The sequence below is a fragment of the Gallinula chloropus genome, assembly GCF_964237585.1.
Source record: "Gallinula chloropus genome assembly, chromosome: 7".
Taxonomy (NCBI): Eukaryota; Metazoa; Chordata; class Aves; order Gruiformes; family Rallidae; genus Gallinula; species Gallinula chloropus.
Window position 1 is genome coordinate 19,847,887 of NC_140092.1, and position 23,023 is coordinate 19,870,909.

The 23,023-nt window shown below is 36.7% G+C and overlaps 1 protein-coding gene across 3 annotated transcripts in view; it reads right to left on the reverse strand.

The window, feature by feature from the left end:
• SGCZ (sarcoglycan zeta) overlaps nucleotides 1–23,023 on the reverse strand; it is a gene marked incomplete at both ends in the record, with an annotated part of 428,666 nt that overhangs the window by 327,542 nt on the left and 78,101 nt on the right. The gene's annotated exons all lie outside the window — the stretch shown is intronic.

A 23,023-nucleotide genomic window follows, 5' to 3' on the forward strand; every position in this document is an offset into this window, starting at 1 on the left:
AGCAGAACAACAAGTTGAGAATAATTTAGTAATTCTGTCTACAAACTTTTAGCAAAAGCAAAGTAATTCTTTGGCTTGTTGTATAAGAAAATTTTGAGCTGGATACTGCAAACTAACATCAAACTGCCAGTCACTAACTGATAGAGCTGTTGAATCAGACCCTGGTTTGGCGAAGACAGATTAGATAAACAAAAAAGTAAATATTCCATCACTGCTATACTTACTAGTTGTTGTTTGCTCTCCTTAAGTTCTTCCTCTTTTTCCCTCACCCAGAGGTCAGAGTTACTAATCTTGAAGTAGAGGTAATGGAGAATAAAGCTTTCCAGAAAACAATAAGAAATCCCTTATATAATTATCCTAAACAATGCAAAACCAAAGAAAAACAGAATACATCTAAAACAACATCTACTATGGGTTTGTAGATCTTGCATGATATTGCTGGAAATAACAGATGAAATTTGGGATATATCTTAAGCAAGCTTCTAGCAGTATACCAGTGTCCAGTTAGACCAATAATTTTTGTGTTCTAGTATGCAGCTAAGTTGCATACAGTAAGAGCTCCAAATGAAAATGGAGTCACCTAATCAGTGATATTCACCCCAGAAGGGAAGCCTTGCCGCCTACCCTTCAGCCCACCTTCAGCATTACTGCAATCCTGGGGTTTGGATTATTCTCCAATTCCAGTTTATTAACACAGATGGATACGTGTGAATAAGGTATGGGACTTACCACATTCAATTTCCATTTTGCATTAAAAAAAATAAACCCTGCAAACCAATAAAATTGTTCTCTGCAGTAGTTAGGCTTGAGACTAGGAATCCCCAGAGGTCACTCCCAGCTAACATCTGTATCACTGAATGAAAGCAGCCCCACTCTGGGGGACTGTGAATGGGGCCAGCACAGTTGGTTAATGGCAAGTGTGGAGGAAAGAACTCACATCTGAAGCCTTTCAGCCACTTCATAGGTCCAATCAAAGATGCTGTCAAGCTAGAGTCTTAAAGCACTCATTTATTTCAACATTGCTCTACAAATTGCCACATAAGCATGATGAAATCCTCCTCTGGGCACAGAGAAGGTTAGGGAAGGGGATCCAGAATGGGGGAAGCAGGAGGGAAGAAGGAAAAAGAAGGGAAATACTAAGCCTGCATACCGATGTAAACCTAGTCTTTGCTATTTACACATGCCTGACAGACTGACAAACATACTAAACTGCATGTGAGCAATATAGGGCATTGTATTACAAGATTCCTAGTTATAATTTAATGTAAAATATTAACTGCTAGGCAAAAATCTTTGAATACTGTATACATGGCGCATATATATACACACTGTATTTTATATAATATACATACAATAGCTAGTAAAATAATAATAGTGATCAAAAATATCAGATACAACAAACTAAATTTAAAAATGTCATAGAACAGAACTTTAAAAGGGAGCAGTTATTTGCACAGTTTTCAATAGGAAAGTTTAGGATGAAGTCCAGAAAGTGTAGTATACTGTAGCTGGCTTAATAGCAATATTTTAGCTGCCAAATGCAATATCTTGCAAGGAAGAAATCTATCAGACAGCAATACTTTGGGAGATTAAAAAAGCAAGCACACAAAAACTAAATAACTGAGGATATTAGTTATAGAGGCTCTAGAAATCTAGAGGGAATAAGTAAATCTTAAAATATTGTGTATTAAGAAATTTTCCCTGTCATCAAGTTGTTCTGTAAAATATCTGCAAGGTCCTTGTACCTTCTTTTCGTACATTTTCTACTATCAGGAATTGCATATTGGACTCCACATATCACTGGGCTTACTTCACAGGTCAGCTCTTATCTGATCAGCATGAAATATAGGTAATGAAAGAAATCAAACATGATCACTAAAAGCTAAGAGAGAATAGAAATCTCCTGACTGCACTGATCCATTCTTCAAGTAGGAGACAATGTAGGGTTAGAATTAGAAAATCAGGTAAAATATTTTAGATATGTCACAGTTTAGCCCCAGTTGGCAGCCAAGTACCAGGGAGGGATTGCTCCCACCCCTTGCTCTCAGTATAGTCTTTCCTTAGCAGTCCATGGTGGCATTGGATTTTCCTGGATGCTGGTGCATGATAGGGGATGTGATGCACCAACTCGATGCCACGCTCTTTGGCCTGGGTGTCTGCAGAAACACAGATGGGTTCTGCCCCTTCACAGCTCAAGAGTGTTAAGAGTACACTCAGCACTGGTGTCCACTACAGCTTTATACTCTTGAGCTGTGTCTCCTCCCAGCATTCTTGTGAAAATTGACTCTACCCCAGACAAAAAAGAGGACAAGGATAACACTGCTTGGTATGAAAATGCATCAGAGATGTGCACAAACATGTTCATAAAACCCCAAATTTTTTAATGGCAGTGAAAATCAGGGCATTTCTTTGAGGTTTGAAGGTCTTTCCCAACCCAAGTGATTCTATGATTTATGAAATGAAGCACTTCAGGAAAACAAAGATGCCATGAGGTTTGTTACCATCCATAATTTCTTTACTGCAGGAGAGTCAGGACAAAGCCAAGCTTGTCAGACATCTACAGCACTTGTTTTTCTGATGGCAAAATAAAGAGGAGAAAGAACTGCACTACATGCAGGTGAAGTGGGGAGAAAAAGTGGTTGAGCACCAGTCTGGAAACTAGATGATGATCCTAATCAGTATCTGCAGAAAGAGATAACCAGATTCACCCACATTTTTCCTAGCACAAATCCCTCTATATGAAAGACACTGCCCATTTTCTCCGTAGCTGATACAGCAACCACACCAAGCTCACTGCTTGCTTCTCCCAAGTGTGGCCTGACCCCATCTCTCTCAGGATTTTCAAGAACCAAGACCCAATCTCCACTTGTGGTGAACTCTTTCCATTAGCTTTTCTAATACAATGAAGGGAAAAAGAAAAAAAATATCAGTGGCTGACTCTGGAGGGGAAAAAAACAAGAACCCTGATGAATGCATGGAACCCCTTCCTTGGACTACCTGGTACTAATAATTATTTCTTATGGGCAGACAAATGAGTTAAAGAGGTTAGAAATTTCATAACTTGGCAAAACTTTTCAACCAAAACTAAGGGAAGCTAATGCTAAAATCAAGACTTTTGACTTAAGTGTTTGTGTTGCAGTGACAACAAATAATAATACATGAAAGTAATAATAATTTGTAAGCAATGGTATTTGTTGTGCAATTTTTGAAGACTGCACTATCAACAACTTAATTGAGCTTCAAGTTTAAGAACATATTTTCCAGCTAATTAAGGTTGTCTTTATTTTGTTTGGAGTGGAGAAGTTGGATAGACTTTGTTTTTCTGAATAACAACATTTCATGTCCAGCAAGAAAAATAATGTCTTCTTCTCCCACCTTCCATCAGTATCACAAACGGCATTATTTATACAACCCTATCTATGACAGTAATATATAGTGCCTGTCAATATACACCGTTTGTCATAAGAAAGACCTGCTACTATGTACCATTTCAGTACTTTAAACCCTTTTAAAGCATTTGATGAAAATTATTATTGAAAGATTGATTGCTTTAAAAAGAAAAAGAATTTTCTCCTCAGTTAGCAAAAAGGGAAATAAATGAATAATCTACACCGCCAACAAATCTCCTGCCAGCTTTAAGTCAAGGTGACATCTTTTAAATGACAGAGCGTTTGGTAGAATGAGAAAGTTTGTATTTTATTTATTTCTTCTGCAATAGGAGAATATGAAATATTACCCCCAAAAGTATTCTTGGAGCACTTGAAAACATCTAGCATTAAGTATAGGTGTGGAAATCGATCATTTTACAAATTCTCAGAATAGATTAATTCTTTGCAAACATCCCTCTTCCAGAGATGTTAGGATTTTACTAAATCACAAAAAAACAGACCTAAAAAATCTGCAATTACCGGTAATTATTGCCATCATGTCTGCACAGTTACTGATTCTATACAAGAATATCTCAAAAATTAAGGGACAAGTGATGATAGAATGAATGGCAATTTACTTATCCCTGTTGGTGGAGCTATCTGTGTTCACTCTATTTTTATTCTTTTTTTTATCATTTTCAAGCTCATTCAACCCATCTCAAAAAAGTTGCAAGATGAACTATCAAGTTGATAGAACACTTACCTTGTTTATGAATTCCTTCTGTACCAAATCAATACATTTACACATTTACAGTTACAGGAGATATGTAGAGCCATGGACATTTTGCTCAAGTAATCTCAGGTTTGCAGTCTGAAAGAAACAGGGAGCAATGCACTCACAAGTATTTCAAGATGATGACTTGCGTACAGGTTCATCAATAGAAAAATTTTTCCTCTGAGAATTCCTTTACTTTTGAGAATATCTCATTAACATAAGAACTCTGCATATTGTCTAAGTTACTTTTGTCTAAATAGGCATGATTAACTTAAAATATTTTTGTCAATCTACAACTAATAAAGAGTTAAAAAGATCCATGAAGTGTTTTTTAATTCTTGTTTCTAATCATACTACTTAGTAAAAAACAAGGAAATGCAGTTACTAAAAATTCTGACATTTTAGCAAACTTAGTTGTTTAAGTTTTACGTCTGAATTACTTCACTTGATAAGTGCATGTCAAGAAAACATGTATCCATAATACCTTGCTAAGAAATCAAAGTTAGAATTGGGGCAATTAGATGAATTGTTTGCATTTCTCTTGAAGTAGAATGAAGATTAGTCATTCAGCTGATTACAATAATAGCAATCATTTGAAAACAAATGAAAGGCATCAAACACCTAGATTTCTGTATTGTCTAAGACCTGAGAAGTCTGACAAAACAAATGTGTTCAAAAATTGTCATTAGTAAAAGAACTCCTTCTTTGCAAATCTAAAGAGGACAATATTGAACAAACAGATGTGAACAAAGGAGGAAACAATAATTGAAAAGAATCTGTGAATGTAACATTTGATCTCTTCATCACAGAAATGGCATCCAAGATTATACTTGAAAGTGACAAAAGAAAGAAACTGAACTGGAAAATAAAAAGATAACAAGTAATAAAAGCTGTTACATTCTCTTCAAAACTCTCAAAGATGCACTCCAAAGTAAGTCAAACCAAGAGTTCACAATTTACTTTAAATTAGAAAGAGGGTAATATTGTCTAACAGCAGAACACATTCTAGAAGAAAATAGTTTTCTGATATTACTAAAAAATGAACCAATTTCAAATTGTTACAGAAAAGAAACAAGATGTAAAATAACATACATTCACAAAGGAGCAAACAACTCCGAGAGCCTGCTGTAGCTGTCTGACAACTATCAGATTTCTGCAGCAGTTTGAAAAATTATCCAACATTTGCATTATCTTACATGGAAGCAATAAATGAGGAGAAGAAATGTTTAAGTGTATTATTACTAGAAACAGGAAAAGACTTTTGGAAATAACACAGAATAATAAACCCGAGCAAGTCAGGCATCACCCAAAGATTATGACAATGGTGGAAAGCAAATAGCAGCTTCAGCCATTTGGTTTGATATTTAGCAGAAAACTAACACTTGAAGAACTGCACACTGAAATGATGCTTACTTCCATCAAATCATTTCAAAGTCTAACTTCTAGACTAACTTGGTTTTACAAACACTGCCATTTAGCAGTGAAATTAAATTACATTAACATTCTCAAATGAGTTCTACACCTACCAGTGATTCTCACAGCCCCAGAAGAGATTCAGTGTCTTGCTGATGGAGATTAGGAGACAACACAAGGAGATCAGCATTGTTCATTGGAGGGACAAGAGAAAGGAACTTTGAAAGTACAGTAGATTTCAAGGAAAATTACAAATAAATTAAAAGCTTCTGTCAGGGTACGGAGAAAGGGTTTCAGTTTTGTCAGCTTTCATTATTGGTATTTCTACTAGTGACAGAGGGAGGGGGAAACATCAGGGCTGTTAGTAATGCCTCCACCCCTCTGTTTGCCTTATCTAACTTACTATGTGCATGGCTGACACAAACAAGGACAGGGCAGCCAGACAGAGAATGGGCCAATGAGAACTGCATCAACTTCAAAGACAGAAAGTCCTGAACCTGCAATAGGGTAACCTATGCCACAGTACAACACTACCTGGTTCACTTGTGGCTCTGCAGAAGAAGAAAAAGGAGAAAAATAAAAATCAAACTCAAGTTAGAAGTGGAGATGTGGCATGGAGATGTTAGCCAGGTCTCTGGTGTCCCCAGCCCTAAAACATATATATCAGGGCTTGTCAAGGTAGCTAAACATCCCCCCAAAAGCAGTAAGAGTTTGCATGCTGGGGACATACCCACCTCAGCTCACATTAGGTCCTGAAAAGCATTCCTGGACTTCAGACTTAAAATACACCTGGCACAGTCTAGCAAATGTAGGGGTTTAGGGCTGTAAGATTTTCTGGGGGTACTTTAGTCTACACTTACTGTGATTTTGTTTTAAAAAATCATCTTTCAGGTAAAAAAAATAGAGAAGTTCTAAACTTTAGTAAGTGAACAGTGTCTGAGCAATTAGTTATCTCCTCTTATCTGCTCACAAGCCCTGCTGCTGTTGCAGGGCAAAGTGTATATTTGGAAATTAATTTACTCCGTATTAACTTTCCCAGATATGTTTACTGCCAGATTCCCGTGTGAGGAGCCAGATCTACTTATAGATCCTTAATGAGTTACTTGTCCTTAATGGGTAAATGTTTTCCATACATCTTTTCATCTTCAAGTTATTTCAGATAAAATACATGAATGCCATTTCATATAATTCCTATTAGGAAATTAAGATTGCAATGAGCCTAAACTTTTAACCATCCATCTTCTAATAAGAATGTATTGAGCTGGTAAAAGGCCTGCACAAACTTTATATGAAAGAATTTACATATTGCTTCTTCAACTTCTGTCAAAATCATTGCATATTGGGACAGAAGTACATTTTCCTAGGTATAAAAATGTATCATGGTTCCCTAGAATGGAAAATGTATTTTAAACTCCTACATTTAAGAGATTAATGTCCAGTTTGGCACTTGATCTTGAATAATTTAAACCTTAGTGCTTTATTGCTATATTATCAGTTGAAAAGGAAAATGTCTTGTAAATCTGCCAAGCTGCAAAATGGATTAACAATTCACATGTCCCTTTTTCTGCTTAGAACAGCAGCTTCCTTGGATCCTTTTTCAGTACATGGAGGCATCATTTTTATACTCTGCATAGTTTTATGGGCAATTTTACTTTCCTTTTTTTGTAGTACTTGATACAGTAGGAATTCCATAGAGTATTATGGGATACTAAGTTTTGCCTGTATTAAGTGGTTCAGATAGTGATTTTCAAAAGCCTAGAGAAAAACTTAAACATACCAATGGTGGCTAATTAATTTCCATATGTGGACTGAACTTGGAGAAGTATTTGGGTTAAAGAATGCGCATGCTAACTTTTACCAGTCCCAATATACACCACCTCCTCATAAATGGGAAGAAAATGTAGACAGGATGGACAGTAACCTTTCTGGTCATGAGCAGGTCTTCCCAAGTGGGGAGGCACAGCACATGCTACACCAGGGAAGGAAGGCAGTAGCTTAAGCAGGTTCCTCATATTCTTTAGGAAGGCTTGAGTACCTTACCCCAAGATTCTAGATGGTGGGAAACAGTTATCTGACATTTTAAATATCACTGGGTGCCCACCTCCCACATCAGAAGGGCACAGGTATCTCATGTGTCTCATCTGCAATTCCACAAGGATATTTCACACATTGCAGGGATCTAAAATTGCACCAGATGCCTATGGCACATCAACTTTGTCCAGAGTGTTAAGATTAAGGCTTTGAGACAGAAAACCTTTTACTCTTGTTACATTACTTGTTTCCATATAGAATTTCAATGAGATTTAGAGTGAGAATAATACACCTCACAGAATTATTTGAGCAACATAATAAATAATACACTTTGCATCACTGTCTCATCTTCCCCTCCTTCTGCTGCTGGGAAACCATAAGCAGAAGGAAAAGATCCTGTCAAATGAGTCTCCTCTCCTTGTTCCTACAGCACTGAGGGATAAACAGAGGATGCAGCAGCTGTAAGGCCTGCTTAGAGAAGTTAGCTGCTCCAGGGTTACCTCAGCTAAAAGATCCATGCAATCTAAAGCGCAATCCCAAAGGTCGATGACTTCATCAAGACAAGTCATGCTGCCAAATAAACACATCATGGTACCACAATGCTTATAGAAACAAATGCTATTAAAAAAAAAAGATTTGAGAAGAAAAGAAAAAAATGACCAACATTTCCTCTGTGATAAAAAATTTCATCTTGTCTGCACTACAATTAAAAAACTGTAGAAACTCAAGTGTGGTGAAACAAACGTTTTCTCCAAGAAGAAATAGCATATTCATGAAAAAAAACCCTCTAATAATTTGAATACTCATTATAAGCTCCATCTGCATTTAAACTGAGCACAACTACAAGGCTTGTAGTTTCTTGTAAGATATACCCCCTCCCCCCCCCATCAGCAACAAAAGGCATTTGTTATTCATTCATGTTTTGCTGGTTTTCAGTTTAGAAGCTAACAGGCTATGATGGTCTTTATGTGTTCTTCATTTCCTCCTCTATGACATAAGCAGATACCTTTTTTTTTAAGTGCAGCTACATGTCTCTTAGGACAGTATGCTATTTTTATTTCCTTGTTCTAAGGATGATGGTATCTGTTTTTTAGGGGTGGGATAGTAGTAGTATGGTTTTTTTCATATAACAGCGGTAGGAATCACTGCTAACATTTTATTAAACCCTTATTAATTAGTAAGAATTAATACATTTGCTTATTCTCCCATGGGAAAAAATGGCCACAGAGTATTTTTACCGATAGAGGACAACTACAACTACAGTTTCAGCACTTCCCTTTAGCAAACAGAAAAATTTAAAGTCTGGTTTATAATTTTCCCCATTTTTTTCTGGGGTTGTTTACATAAAATTAAAAGAAATGCAAACCAAATTGTGATCAAATGAGAATGGGTGTGTTTAACACCCACCTTTGATTACTTGGAATACTTATGCAGAAGGTCTGGATAATGATAAATTAGATCTTCAGTAGCCTCAACATTAGACACATACAGTAGAGTTTAACATGACACTGTGTTTATTCTTTAAAGAATCTCTGCAGCTAGTGTAAGTCATTGCTCTTCAAAGTATAGACATTCAGAAACTTCTGAAATACTGCAAAGTTCACAGCCACATGCCTGCGAGGGCACCCTGACTCATACCAGGAGGACTCTGTACACACCCATTGCTCCTTGTCCCTCTCACCCTAGACACAGGCTGTCATTTCACAGCCATAAAACACAATAAAATACAATTCTTCCCTTGTTCCCTTCTCCCCCCTTCCATTAGCAGCACGGCTTTGAAGTTTTCTTCTGCCACAATACTGCATTGTATAATGGTTTTAGGCAGACAGGAAGGAAGCTCATACAGACACAGCGTTTAATTGCCCCATAATCCTTCAAGGAAGCATTACTTATAACCAAACAGTTAATTAACAAAGTTGTAGCTATGAGGAGGCAATGCAGCCAGGCAGTTCCAGAGCTCATGTTACTAATCTGATTCATTTCCATTTCATTTGCTGTCAAATGCACATATTTTTAATTTTTTATTTGTTAAAGGTCAAAAGTTACAGGTTTGAAAGCTCAAAGAAAGCCACTACATAGGAACTGTGAGGAATTTCTAAGGTTTCTTCTCTACGACAGACTGACTATTTTTCAGTTACAAATGTGCATGACACCCCAGCGCAGGGCCACCAAGGTGATGGAGTGCAACACATTCCTTATGAGAAGAGGCTGAGGAAGCTGGGTTTCTTGGAGAAGAGGAGACTGAGGTGTGACCTTATTAATGTTTATAAATATGTAAAGGGTGAGAGTCAGGTGGATGGAGCCAAGTTCTTCTCAGTGATGGCCAGTGACAGGAGAAGGGGCAATGGGTGCAAGCTGGAGCAGAGGAAGTTCCATGTGAATAGGAGGAAAAACTTTTTCACTGTGAGGGTGACAGAGCACTGGAACAGCCTGCCCAGACAGGTTGTGGAGACATTCAAACCCCTGGATTCATTCCTGTTTTCCATCAAAGCAGCAAGAAGGAAAAATAAAAGTATCAGCTATTCAACAGTCCAGGTTAAAATATTTTACTTAAATATGCTAATTCGTATCTGAAGATCTCTATCCACCTAGAGAATTTCTGGATGACGCTATAACTACCATTAGAACTATTCAAATAGTAAATTAACATGCCAATTCACAGCCATTTGCAGAGTACTCATTTCTATTTGTATTTGCCCAGTAACATCTGTCTCTGAGTAACTGTAGTAATGGAGCTCTGTTTTGGCTAAGTCACATGAATTCAGTCATCTGTGGCACTGGGTGTTCATATGGCAGCTTCTCCCAGTTTAAGTTGTCTTGTACAACATGTTCCCCAGCAGCACAGGAAGAAGATATGGAAATACTTAAGCGGAATATACTACTGAGCCAACAAACCATTCTGAAATGAGTACTACAGCACCCTTGCAGTTCTCTTAGCTAGGCAGAAAAATATCCGTATCTTTCTAGGCATGGTGAGGCAAAAGTTACTGGCTGGTTAAAGTTTCCTGTAGAACCAGCATTTCATGGAAACTTGACTTAATATTCAGGAACATTCTGAAGTCAGTGTGAGCTTCCAAATCACTCTTTCATGTATCAAAACAAGCTGAAGAGGGTCACTGAAACATTTTCCTGGAGGACTTCACAGGAACACTATTTTGTTTTGTAAGGCTAGGAGAATTGAGGATCTGAGTGATCAACTCAAATGTCATGTAGTGACCACTGTGGAATTACAAGTAAAATGGATTGTCTTATCTTCTCACTTCAGGTGAAAATACCCTACCTGTGGAGGAAAAAAAAAATTCTTCAGGATTCCTACCATCTGCTTATCTCTTTGCAGAATATAAGCATATTTCATCTATATTTATTTAAATTATCAACTATTTGAACACTGTTTAAATTTAAGGTGTGCTGGTTTTTTGGGTCCTAATAAGCCTCTTTTGGTAGTTCAATTTACATATTTTACCTCTTCTACTGAATATTCCTCTGATTAAGTATTAATTGGATGTTCTTTAGACTCCATTCATGTATCTTTATCTAATTGAACTCTCAATTAATAAATGATAAATGAAATAAAAAAATACTTTTCTGAGACAAGGAAAGATAATGTCCTTCATTATATCAGTCCTCCAGTGGACTTAGAGCCATGGACATGACTGCCACATTCTGTGTTGTGAGTGTTAGCAAATTTGTAGAAAAATCTTAGAGAATAGCCATTCATCATTCTAAAGCTAATCCAGGAAAGCGCACAGTGCCTGATAAGATCCCACTGGAGAAGGTTCCTTCTTTTCATAGTAGACTTCTCCTCAGATTCATATCCCTCTGCAACCGTTTGGTTTAGACCTTGGGAATCATAGAAAAATCACAGTCATGCCTAAATCATCCCACATGACAAAATCCCTTGTTGAATGCCCAAGTTCTAAGGAGTACCCTGGTCTTTACTCTTCTACAGTGATCAAATTCCAAAGTCATGAGCAAGTATTCATTAAAAATTGTCCATTATACAACTTTCAAAGCATATGGGAGACTGAGTCAAAGTCCTTGACTTCAATAAAACAGCAAGTAATGTTTTTATTTTTCTCAGTCTCAGAGGTACATCAGCTGTCCTTGAGACCAAAACACAATCTAAGGTGTCTTACATGAAATAAAATCAAAGGGCTTCACATGAAAATGAAACTGAAGTTTTACAAAGCCGCGAAACAATTAAGGGATGGAGAAGTTGTTCTTTGTCTAGATTTACTATAGGGAAGTACAGCTCCTTCTGCACCTCTTCCACTCTGAGCAAAAGTTAGTTTACTGTTCATACCAAGGAAGACCAGTGCACATAATGCCATTGGTGTTTTGAAAAAACATTTACATCTAGCTCCTGTTTTCTATTTTTATAGTTTAAGTGCCCAGAATGTACTTTCTTTCATCTTTTGACAGGCTTTCACCAGTCCCATTTACCTCATGCTCTCAAAAATCCTTCAATTTCTTTAGAGTTTTTTGGTAGGTTTGGGGTTTTGTTTTTTTGTTTTTTTTTTTTTTTTTTAAAGTGTGCTATGATTGGATTTGCATTTTGAAGCTTTCTATTCAGTGTTATATATGGAACATGTCAAAGCTTTGATTTCCACTTACCACCAAACAGAGATAAAAGTAAACATACAAGCAGTAAACGAGCTCCTTTTTACTGGAAGTACACTGCAGATGGAATGTAGAATTGATGAGTACACAGTATCAGCAATGAAAAATTCTATTTCATGTTTAGCACAACAAAACCAAGAAAGATCTTTTATCTAACCAGTGTTCTCTCTGACACCTGCAATATAATTATATAGATATCTGTTGTTCCTGCTTTGCATTTACATTCCTCCTACCCTTCACTCTTCCTACTGCTCTACTTTTTGTTGTTTTGATGGGTAGGGTTTTTTTAATATAAATATGACTAACACACAAATGATAAGGTACAAGTTCACCATTTCTTCAGTTTCCCTTCCCAATCCCTCCCAGCATTACTTTCCACTTTAACACAACAGGAACTATGCAGTCTGGTATTGCAGTCAAATCAAATAGTCCTCCCAAACCTAGCAGCAAAGCAAAGTCAAAATTAAATGAAAAATCTCCACTATTTCAATTGCCTGACTACAGCTTTGGTCTCTTAATTCTAACAACCACTAGATGACAACATGGAAGAAACACTTGCTCTGCACATCAAATTCTCACTTTCATTAATCATTCCCTCAGCTCACTAGTTCCTAAAGATCATATCTTAAAACAACATGGTTTTCATATTTCTCAGTTTTTCCTAAACCTAGTTCAGATGTTTTGGTTTTCACTGTGTGGTTCATGCCTCCTACTCAATATTGTAGAGATCACTCCTTCTGACATGTTCCTTGAAATAAGGTTCAGCTGGCTGGCTTGCCAACTGCTGTTAACCTCTCTTCCTACTCCTACACAGCAGGAGATGTCTGTTGATGAAGATTGTTTCCATCTGATTCTTAAAGGATGCATTTTTAAAGATGCAGTTTACTTACATATGGCAAGGATATGAAATATGTAACCATGACATGATGCAGCAGGTATTTTTCTACAACCCCCTATAGTTGTTTTTCCTCTATTGAGTTAACAGTATACAATGAGAAGATCTGGTTCAGTTATACCAGTCACACCCAGAACTGAGATGTTTGTTTTCAATGACAAGCAGGAAACACTTTTCAAAGCAGATAAAATTTTTAGGGTGCACCTATCAAAAAGGGTAGATTTATTGAGAAGTTTCCAGAGCATTACACAAGTATGCAGAAAGAGGTCTGTTTAGAAGTGAAAGCCTAAACAAAATCCATCCTCTGCTAAGGAATTATATACAATACACTTAGGAAGGCACAAATATTGAATAAATCCATAATCCATCATTATTTATATGCCTACTGAAAGTGCAACTGCTAGTTTGCAAGGAGGACTCAGATAAAGATCTGACTTCATTCCAGTTTAAGTATTTTGCATTTTCTAAAATGGTAATGGATGCTGACAAAGATTTATGCACTATTGTTTGAATGCTTTGGTGTCTGCCTCTGTGTAACTGTATTTAAATAGTCACAGGAGGAAAAGTGTGAAGAGAGGTTCCAGGGAAAGCTATTTAGGAAAACATGTCACAGAACAGCGGCTTCCCAATAGACTACAGTGATACCTACAAGCCAAGCAAGTTCAAATGCTATAGAGGATAGAATGCTTCATACTTGGAATATTCATGAGTTCATTCACATAAATCCATCATCTTGATATTTACAAACAATCTCTGAAAATTAATTGGAAAAATGACTTGAGGTTTTTTGGTTGTTTTGTTGGGGTTTTTTTGTTAAACGCGTACATGTGTCAACTCAAGCGAAGTCTCACACCAACAGAATTTATACACAACTGAATATTTCAAGTTTATAACACTGAACACACAGCTTATACTTAATCTGACTGACTGCAAGGTATTTATTTGATTTTAAAGTCTGGGCCATCTTTGGTTGATTTTTGGGCGGGGGGAAGTAGTTGTTGTGTTAGGGTGGGGTTTTTTTGTGTTATGAGAGGAATTCATTCTGTTAAAACCAAACTGGAAAGCCTTTTTGACAAAAAAAAAGTGAAGGTCACACTCAATGCCTGTCCCAGAATAGAATTCGAATCTGCTGCTCCTCACCCTAATCTTTTTTGTTATTTCACTCACATAAAACAGCAGCATACCGATATTTAGGATGTGAATACCCCACCTGTAGATTCTTCTGGATAGGCCTCTATCAGCCCCTGTGCAGTTGTACAAACTTGGATAACAAAGGTACTGTAGAACCCTAGTGGATAATATGTTTGTTATATAAACAAAATTTAGCTTTTGTTTTTATGCATAGTATTGATAATACAATACTATAGAAAACCAGAGTGGGGAGCTTGCGTGTGTGTGGAGGCAGTTGTAGAAATCAGTCATTTAGGTTTATGCAACCAGAATCAAGCATTCATGTGGTACAAACCCCAGCTATTTCCACTGATAAGCAGATCTGCACTTCCACATTTGTTTTGTCTAATGCTTATTCCATAAAGTATTCAAAGCAAGTGGTTCAACTTTCTGTAACTGTAATTGTTTTCATTCACTCTGAACCTGGCCTTAGCATAAAGCTTAGATTAGAAAAGAAAACTCTCATGATGGGGATGGCTATCCAGCAAGATTTTTCCTTCCTATATCTCCAGGTTGTGGCTCCAGGCAGTAAGCATGTAAACAACAGTTGCTATTCACGTTCTACAGGGAGATCTCGAAACTGGTTTTGTTATTTATAGTATTTGTGAAATTAAAGCAACAAATTCAGACCGTATGTACAATTGTCAGTAGTAAACATTCTATAGCACTTACATTAAAAAAAAAAAGCAGCACCTGCTGTCTTTCCTTCCTGCTCATTAGTTCCCTAGCAATTATAAGCACCAAAGCCATTTTTACTCCTCATTTTGCACATGACATATGTATATCAATATAGAGTTCAAGGTGTCCAATGACTAGAGTACTATACTTGATGTGTAGAACACACAGTCTAAAAAAATCACAGATGAAACATTATGGAAGTTACTAATGAAACCAATTGATGCTTCTGTTATATATTGTATTTCAGATGGTTTAGTAATATTCAAGCCTTTAAAACATTATGGTTTGAGATTACTCTTAAGACAATTTTAGGAAAAATAAATTACATAAAGTCAAAGATATACCGAAAATACTGATATTAATAACGTAAGACAAATTTATGCATAAACCCAAAGTTCCAATCCTAACATACCTGATTTTATAAGTGCTTCTAATGACTGAGAATTACCAATTTCTTTTTTCAATTTGACTAGAGAGTAAAAGGAAGATTTCTATTACATTTTAGAGCATTAGTAGAACTTGAAGTCCCCTTTGTCACACTTTTATGCAAAGCCACAGGAAACAAATGATTTTCCAGCAAGAGCACCAATCAGCATAACTACTTTATGTTACAGCAACTCATTATATGGGGAGAAGAGCATAATGGATCCTTTTATTTTGTTTAGTAAATCAAACTCAGTCACGTCTCCATAAAAATATACCAGTTGAGAAGCCACTTCACTGACAAAATCAGCACTTTCATTAACCTCAGCTGATCATTTAACTTTAAGGCTGTTAACCAGTCTGGCAAAGAGTATCTAAATATTTGCCACGGTGATCACTTCAGAATAACACAAAATCAGAGACCTTATCTGAAAAGAAAATCTTGGAAGCATCACATATATTAAGTTCGGGGTTTTTTTAAGGCTTGAGAAATAGTTCATAGAGATTTCTTTACTATCAAATATGTTATTGAACATTACGATCAGTTAAATATTTTTCTATATCTAGCATATAAGAGCTGAACATATTTAATGTTCTACGTGGTACACAGAAACTAAAAAAAAATGTGTGTCCCCCAGAAAACTTTATATGGACGTGATATTCCACACAAAAATAGTAAAACTAAACGTGAAGATGTACACAAATACACACACACATGGTTTTATAGTGTCCACTTTCACCTTGGTCCTGAGAGGTTTCTTCTGCCCTTAGTTACACACGAGATTGCTGGTGCCACTGACTGGTGGTTACCTAGTTGTATGCATGCCTGTGTAACTGTACAATATTGATAGATCTACCATCATTCTTTTTAACCATGCCTAAAAGTATTTCCTCAGCTTCTTATACTGGTCCATTGACATTTCCTAGTGAAACATAAAAAAAGGGAAGATGCTGTAGTGAATTACGCTACCAATGAACCCAGAATGCTCTTGGATTATTTTGTGAAATAAGCTATGTTCATAGGTAATTATGAAAAAAAATATTAATTTTTATTCCTAATTACATTTTTGTACTGAGAATCAGAATTACAACACTTGCATAGAATTTCAATTTAATTAAATTAAATGGACTATTAAAGCATTGAATTATCAGGTAAAATAAATTAAGTATAAAATGTGGATTAATACTTTAGTAAAATATGGATAGCACTATAGTTTTTTCCCCTGTTTGCCTTTAGAATTGGATTGTTAAGAATCAGCTACATCTCAAGGAGAGTTTGCACTTGATAAAAGCCAGTGCAACTGAAAAATTACTAGTTACTGTTAATACAGTTACAGGATTTATCACTACTCAGTCATCACAGATTAGTCAGAACTTCAGGAATACAAATGTGATGATTTGGGATTTCAATAATCAATTTTACATGAATCAAGACAGACATATAAGAAAGCATCAGGAGTAATCTGTGATGCTGCAGCAATGGCTGGAATCTATTACACGAAGACAGTGCTAACACTGACTGATCCTGTAAAGAAAGGATTCTGAAAACAGATGTTTTAGCCTGAAGTTGCTTTCATTTTTCTCCCCTAAAGAGAAGCTTACTTCCAGATTCTGACATCCAAACTGTGATGGGACTGGAGAAAGACAGAGGTAGCAAAGACAAAAGAGGTATCAGCAACTATAGTATTGAAAAACAACTACAGTGCAAAATGAGGAAGTGTATATACCATAAATCAATCCTTGCCATGACAACAAAATGTGAAGACTGCCTCAAAAGTCAATATTGTTGAAGTATATGACAAATGGGAACACTGCTATCTTCTAGGAATATTCTGAAGTCCATGGCACAGAGCTGTAAGAAACTATCCTATCATTTCCTTAAAGCTTTGTAATCTAAAGTGCTGTAGGAAACATCAGTAGTCATAGTTCAACTGTCAATTAGAATTAAGTGCCACCTTGACTAAGAGGAGATCTGCATCTGCTAAAGGACCAGCCACTAAAGGAATAGAATAATTTGGCTTCTCCAGTTACTACTGAGGGTCTAACAACATACTGCTTCTACCAACCAACCTTGGTTTACCTGCATCTGTAGGTCATAACTGCATCCCGCCATTCACCTGCACATTCCTGGCACTGTCAGTAATATCTAATGGCTCCATGCTTGTGCTGCTTGGGCTTCTTCAAGTTTCCAACACTGACAACAATACTCACAGCTGAGCGTGACTAACATCATGTTTGTCACTTAGCAGACTATTGTGAGGAAACTAGCTACCAGTTAAAACAACAAATCTAAGGCTGTTTTCCCCTCAGGGGTGCTGGTTCCTTGGTACAGTTCCAAACAGCAGAACTAATTCTAAAGTATATTAAGAAAATAGTAGTGCCAGTTCCCACCTAACCCCCAGGCAAACCTGCTACATAGCAATGAAAAGGCGAAAAAGAAAAAAAAGCATGAAACAGCATTTGAATATTTATTCTACATAAAAGCAGCAATGGCTGAGTAGCTACCCAATGTTAAACCATGAATTGTGGCAGATTGCAAGTATATTCTCTCTCCATTCTATCTACTGCACAGATAAAAAGAAATCTGGGTATATAGTCTAGTCTAGAGCAGAATTTGGAGCCAAAAAAGACAATACAAGAGGGATGGTGTATTCTTTGATACAGCCAGAAGTATAAAAACTACAACACATTTGTGTGTTCAAACATTAAAGTTTAAATCTTCTACATTAATTTAAGAGTAGATGATCTGTAAAGCCACTTTTAAAGTTCAGTCTTTAGGCACTGAAGGTTATTTTAATAGTCCATCACTTCTAATAATTTTCAGACCATAGACTCGACTTCAAGTCGCGCATGGTCTCATATCATGATAATTTCAGACTTACAACGACATCTGCCTATAGCATAACTTGCTGAGTTCCAAATTTCTGTTTACTCCAAGGCTACAGAATATTCAACTTCAATCTGCAAATATTTTCACATGCTGCTAGTTTACTTTGTATAATCAAACATTTACTGTATAGGCATTTTATATTTAGAAAGAGTGTTTACATACGTACTGCTTCCAAATTAAAAAAAAAAACCTCTCAACAACAACTGCAAACACTTTAGCAAGACCTGAAACTAACTTTAATAATGATGTTTTACCAGTAATTTCTAAAATTTTACTTAGACTGGATGAGAAATACAGAAGAAGAAATAAAGTTTGGGAAAAATAAATTAAATCAAATCAGTATTGGCGTTCATAGTTTTGTTAGTAAAATTGACTGAGACAGGTTGCATATTTTATTATCAGCATTCCCTCAGAATGTTTCTGTAGAATGACCTCCCCCCCATACCTTTTCTATGTAACCCTTATTCTCTTGCCATTTTTGTCTTCTAATCTGTGCTTCTCTTCATCTTTAAAATGCTGCCAACATGAACTTTAATACCATGTTACTATTGCAAAGCAGCATGATATTGCAATTACTAATTTTACCACCTTTACAACCTGTCCGTGTGTGTAATTTTATCCCTAGAATAAAGTTGTGCTCCAATTTGAAATTATAGAAAACTAAGGGATTACTTCAGCTTCAGATGAGATGTCAGGAAAAATTTTTTTACTAAAAGAGTTGTTGGGGCCTGGAACAGGCTGCCCAGGGAGGGGGTTGAGTCTCCATTCCTGGATCTGTTTAAAAAAAGGGTAGATCGGGTACTTAGGGATATAGTTTAGCATAGAACACGAACAGTTGGACTTGATGATCTGAAAGTAATTCTTTAATTCCAACCTCGTAATTCTGTGATACTTGTACCATGACAAACAAGAGCCAATTCCATTCCCATCATCTTTAACATACAGAGAAGCTTTAGGGTGATGTTTGACAGATTGGTTCACTCTACACCATGCTAGTAGTTCCAACTGTTAACTGTATGACTGCAATTCACAAATATTCAAAGAGCACGTTAACCTGTGCAGCATCCCACTTGTGAAACAAGACACAGCATCTGGCAGAAATATCTTTAAACCATATTACAAAAATTACAAAAATATTAAGCAGAAGTCTGTGTTTATAGCTCTCACGTACCAAGCAATGGGAAACAGAAATCATATGCCATCATTATTGTTTGCTAAATCTGCAGCTTAACTCCTAGAACAGCTGAGCTGTGCTGCTAAAATTAGGGGTTTACAAGAGACAGCTAAATAAGAGACAGAATGTGATGGGTCATTTAGATGAGGGTGCTACAGAATGAAACCATCTAGAATTCCAGATTATTCAACCTTGTTTTCAGAAAATTTGGGTTCAATGTGAGATTAAAGGAGCAACAAAACCCTTTATACTTGAGATATTTTGAAAATTGCTGTGGACTGCGCCAACGTTTAACCTCAAAGTATTCCAGCACTGACCTCCAATAACCTCAAAGTATTCCAGCACTGACCTCCAACTATTTTACTGTTTAAAAATCCCATTAACATTGCTTGCATCATGTTAGAAGTGTATTATAGAAAACGAGAACTGCATCTCAACCAATGTGCTACAGCTGACAAAGGGCACATTAAGATGCAGGTCCTATTCTTCAGTACAGACATTTATATAGAGCTTACAGAAGCCAGTTGAAAGATTTCCAGTTAAAATTACTTCTGTCATTAATAGAGAGCATTTAGTCAACATCATCAGCTCAATGTTACTTTCTCAGCTGTTGAGCTATTATACTATGTACAAGGACAATTGCACTAACATCTTTCAAAAGAGGTTTCTAAATTTACTTTTGTGCTTTAGTTTTTGGTTAGATCAATTTAAAACTGTAGTTTCAGGATAGAGTCTTTTGTCAAATAGGTGAACTGCAACAATCATATGATATACAGCATCAGAGAATATCAAACATACACATCAGTGTGTCTTAGAACTGAATTACGCTGCTTGAAAACAGTATTCTGGCTCCTGAGCAAAATAATGATGGGGGAATTATGAATTTGGTATCCTGCCTTCAAAAGAAGGTACTTGTTTTTTTGTTACTTTCATCCCTTCAATAAAAACAAAAGCCTGTTACAAAAGACCACCTTTTTATTTTTACTTCAAGGAGGAGGGGAAAAAAACCCCTCAGAAATTTATTTTTACATCAGTCCTCAAGTTAAATAAGCAGCAGCAGAAGATACTCTTGAAACAAATGAAGCGTGATGTTCTCTCAACTGTTCCTCTCCTTCCCCCCTCTCTGGATTGTCAAAGTTTTTAAAGCATAACAGCAAAACAATGCAGAAATATGATATGCTAAGTATGTGCAACTCACATCAGCTGCATTCAGGATTTTTGTTTGACAAACAATCTTTGGTTGTCAAACTGATACATTTCTGCACACACACATGACTATTAGTTTGGCAACCGATGATCTTGCCTAGAATGGAAATGCAATGGTAGACAGTACCACGGAGACAAAACAGTCCCCAGAAAACAAGTAATTCCACAGTTTGTTTGCAAGATAAGGTACAAAAAGTTTGCAAAGATGGTAAAAATAAGGTCAGCATGCTGTGGGGATTTGATGATTCAAAAGCTACGATCACTCAGGTGAGAAATTAAGTAATTTTGGTACATAATTTAGTTATTGTCTTTTGTCTGATTACTGTGACAACACAGCAAAAAGCAGGAGGAGGCTTGGCTACCTAAAATTTGATACTGAAAAACACCCATGGGAAATAACCACACAAACAGGCTCCCACAGCTGGTATATTTGCCAGAAGCATGAGATAGTCATTTGAGTGAGACAGGTGATACGAGACCTGGACCTGACAAGGTAGAGAGGTGGAGAAGATCCAGCTGGGAGCCAGGTCATCAGCCTGGGAACATCAGCCCTTCAGAGAAAAGGGCGCATTTAGCTGGAAAGTTGTACCTCCTAATGTGCATTAGGATGCAGGAGCCAAACCTTGCAGAAGCAGAACACTGCAGAAACAACAAATTAACACTGTCTTAAAAGATCAACTCTACCAAAGTGGAGGAAATTACTTCTTAATACTCTTCCTAGCCCTATACTGTGTGGAGATATACAAGTTTGTAATTGTCTTTAATTTTTTTTCCAAAATGAAACAAGTCTATTATCAAACTGGTGATAGTATTTTGAGTAACACATGCTAAGAAATGGGCCTCTTTCAGATGCACAGTGCTTTCAAGCAGGCAGAGTGAAAAAGAACCAGAGCTAGCAGTGGAGGGTGAGGGGAACCCAAAAATAGTTTTAGTTGCTGACATGCAATTATGTTGTTTTCATTTTCTTCCTTTTGACTCGTTTTGTAGGTTTTCTGGGGCTCTAATGTAGCATATCAATGCTGATTCAGTGTTGTCCTTGAACATACAGAGTTCAGTACACAGAACACTGAAAGAAGCAATTTCAGTTCTTCCTTCATGCAATTTCTTAGGATGAATGTTGAAAAACCTCTCAGGACAAAACTGTTCGTTTTGAACAGAAATGTACTGAACTTACCTGTTCAAGAACTTAATAGTCTCTACAATGTTAGTGAATCAACATCACTATCCACCCTAAAATTATCTTTTCCCCTTTCCTGAACCTGCCATACACACTTTTTTTTACACCAGAATGGGACCACAGTATATGGCACACACAAAATTCAGATATGTGGGGGTGCTCATAGATTTAACATTTATAACAATGGGAAGCCTTCGTTCTCCTTTGTTTTTTTCCCAGATTTCCAAGATAGTGTTTTCTTAAAACAATGCACAAGTCTGAAGGACAGATAAGGAGTTTGTGTTTTGGTAGAATTGTTTTTAGCTTAAGTCTTCTGCTATGTACTGCTGTATAAAACCTTTTGCTAGCTTATTATCTCTAGGTAAAAATGTGACAGCAGAGATCTATAACTGGGGTCCTTTACATGAAGCAGCCAAAGTGATCCCTCATTAGAGAGACAAATAGCTATCTCCTAGCAACTAGATAGCATTCACTTTCCACAGATAATTTTAAGGAAATTGTCCTTGAATGTCTATTTCTGCTTGTGGAAAACAGAGACAGAAGTGGAGGCTCAACAAGTTCTGTTCAGTAAAATAAAAGAAAGGCGTAGGGAAGTCTCAGTGACTGAGTGTAATTTCCTTTGTCATTTTCAGCTTTTGTTTTTCCAGCTAATACCTTATGACTAATGTATCAGAACAAGTTTTAATGATAATTGTGGATTAGTTTAAATTCACTTCCTCTTTGATCTGAAGCTATATTAAAATGCCAGACGTGATTTGGATATGTTTTACTACCCAAGTCAAATCTACATCCAGAAAACTAAGTCACTTCTATGCCCAAGTACAGCGATATTATAAGGTCCTGGGCTATTACTCAGTTGCCAAACAGCCCTGGGTAAGGCACAGATCTATAGAGGATACAGAACAGACATTTCTACCTTTCAGATTACTCAGCAAGAGTTATAGTAGAAAAGCAGAAAGAAGACGTACTCAAAAGGGGCAGAAGTGCCTGAATGTGGAATTTGGGCTGCTCTACCAACTGAATAGGAGGAGCAGTACACCAGAACCCCCAAACCTGAAAGCATCACCCAGCCATGTGGGCAGCAAAACACTTCAGCTAGGCTGCCACATCAGGTGATACAAACAGTTGAGCCACACTCCCGATGCTACACTGAGAAATAAGCTGAAAGAGGTAACTGCAAGGAAACAAAAAGCCTCTTAAAAG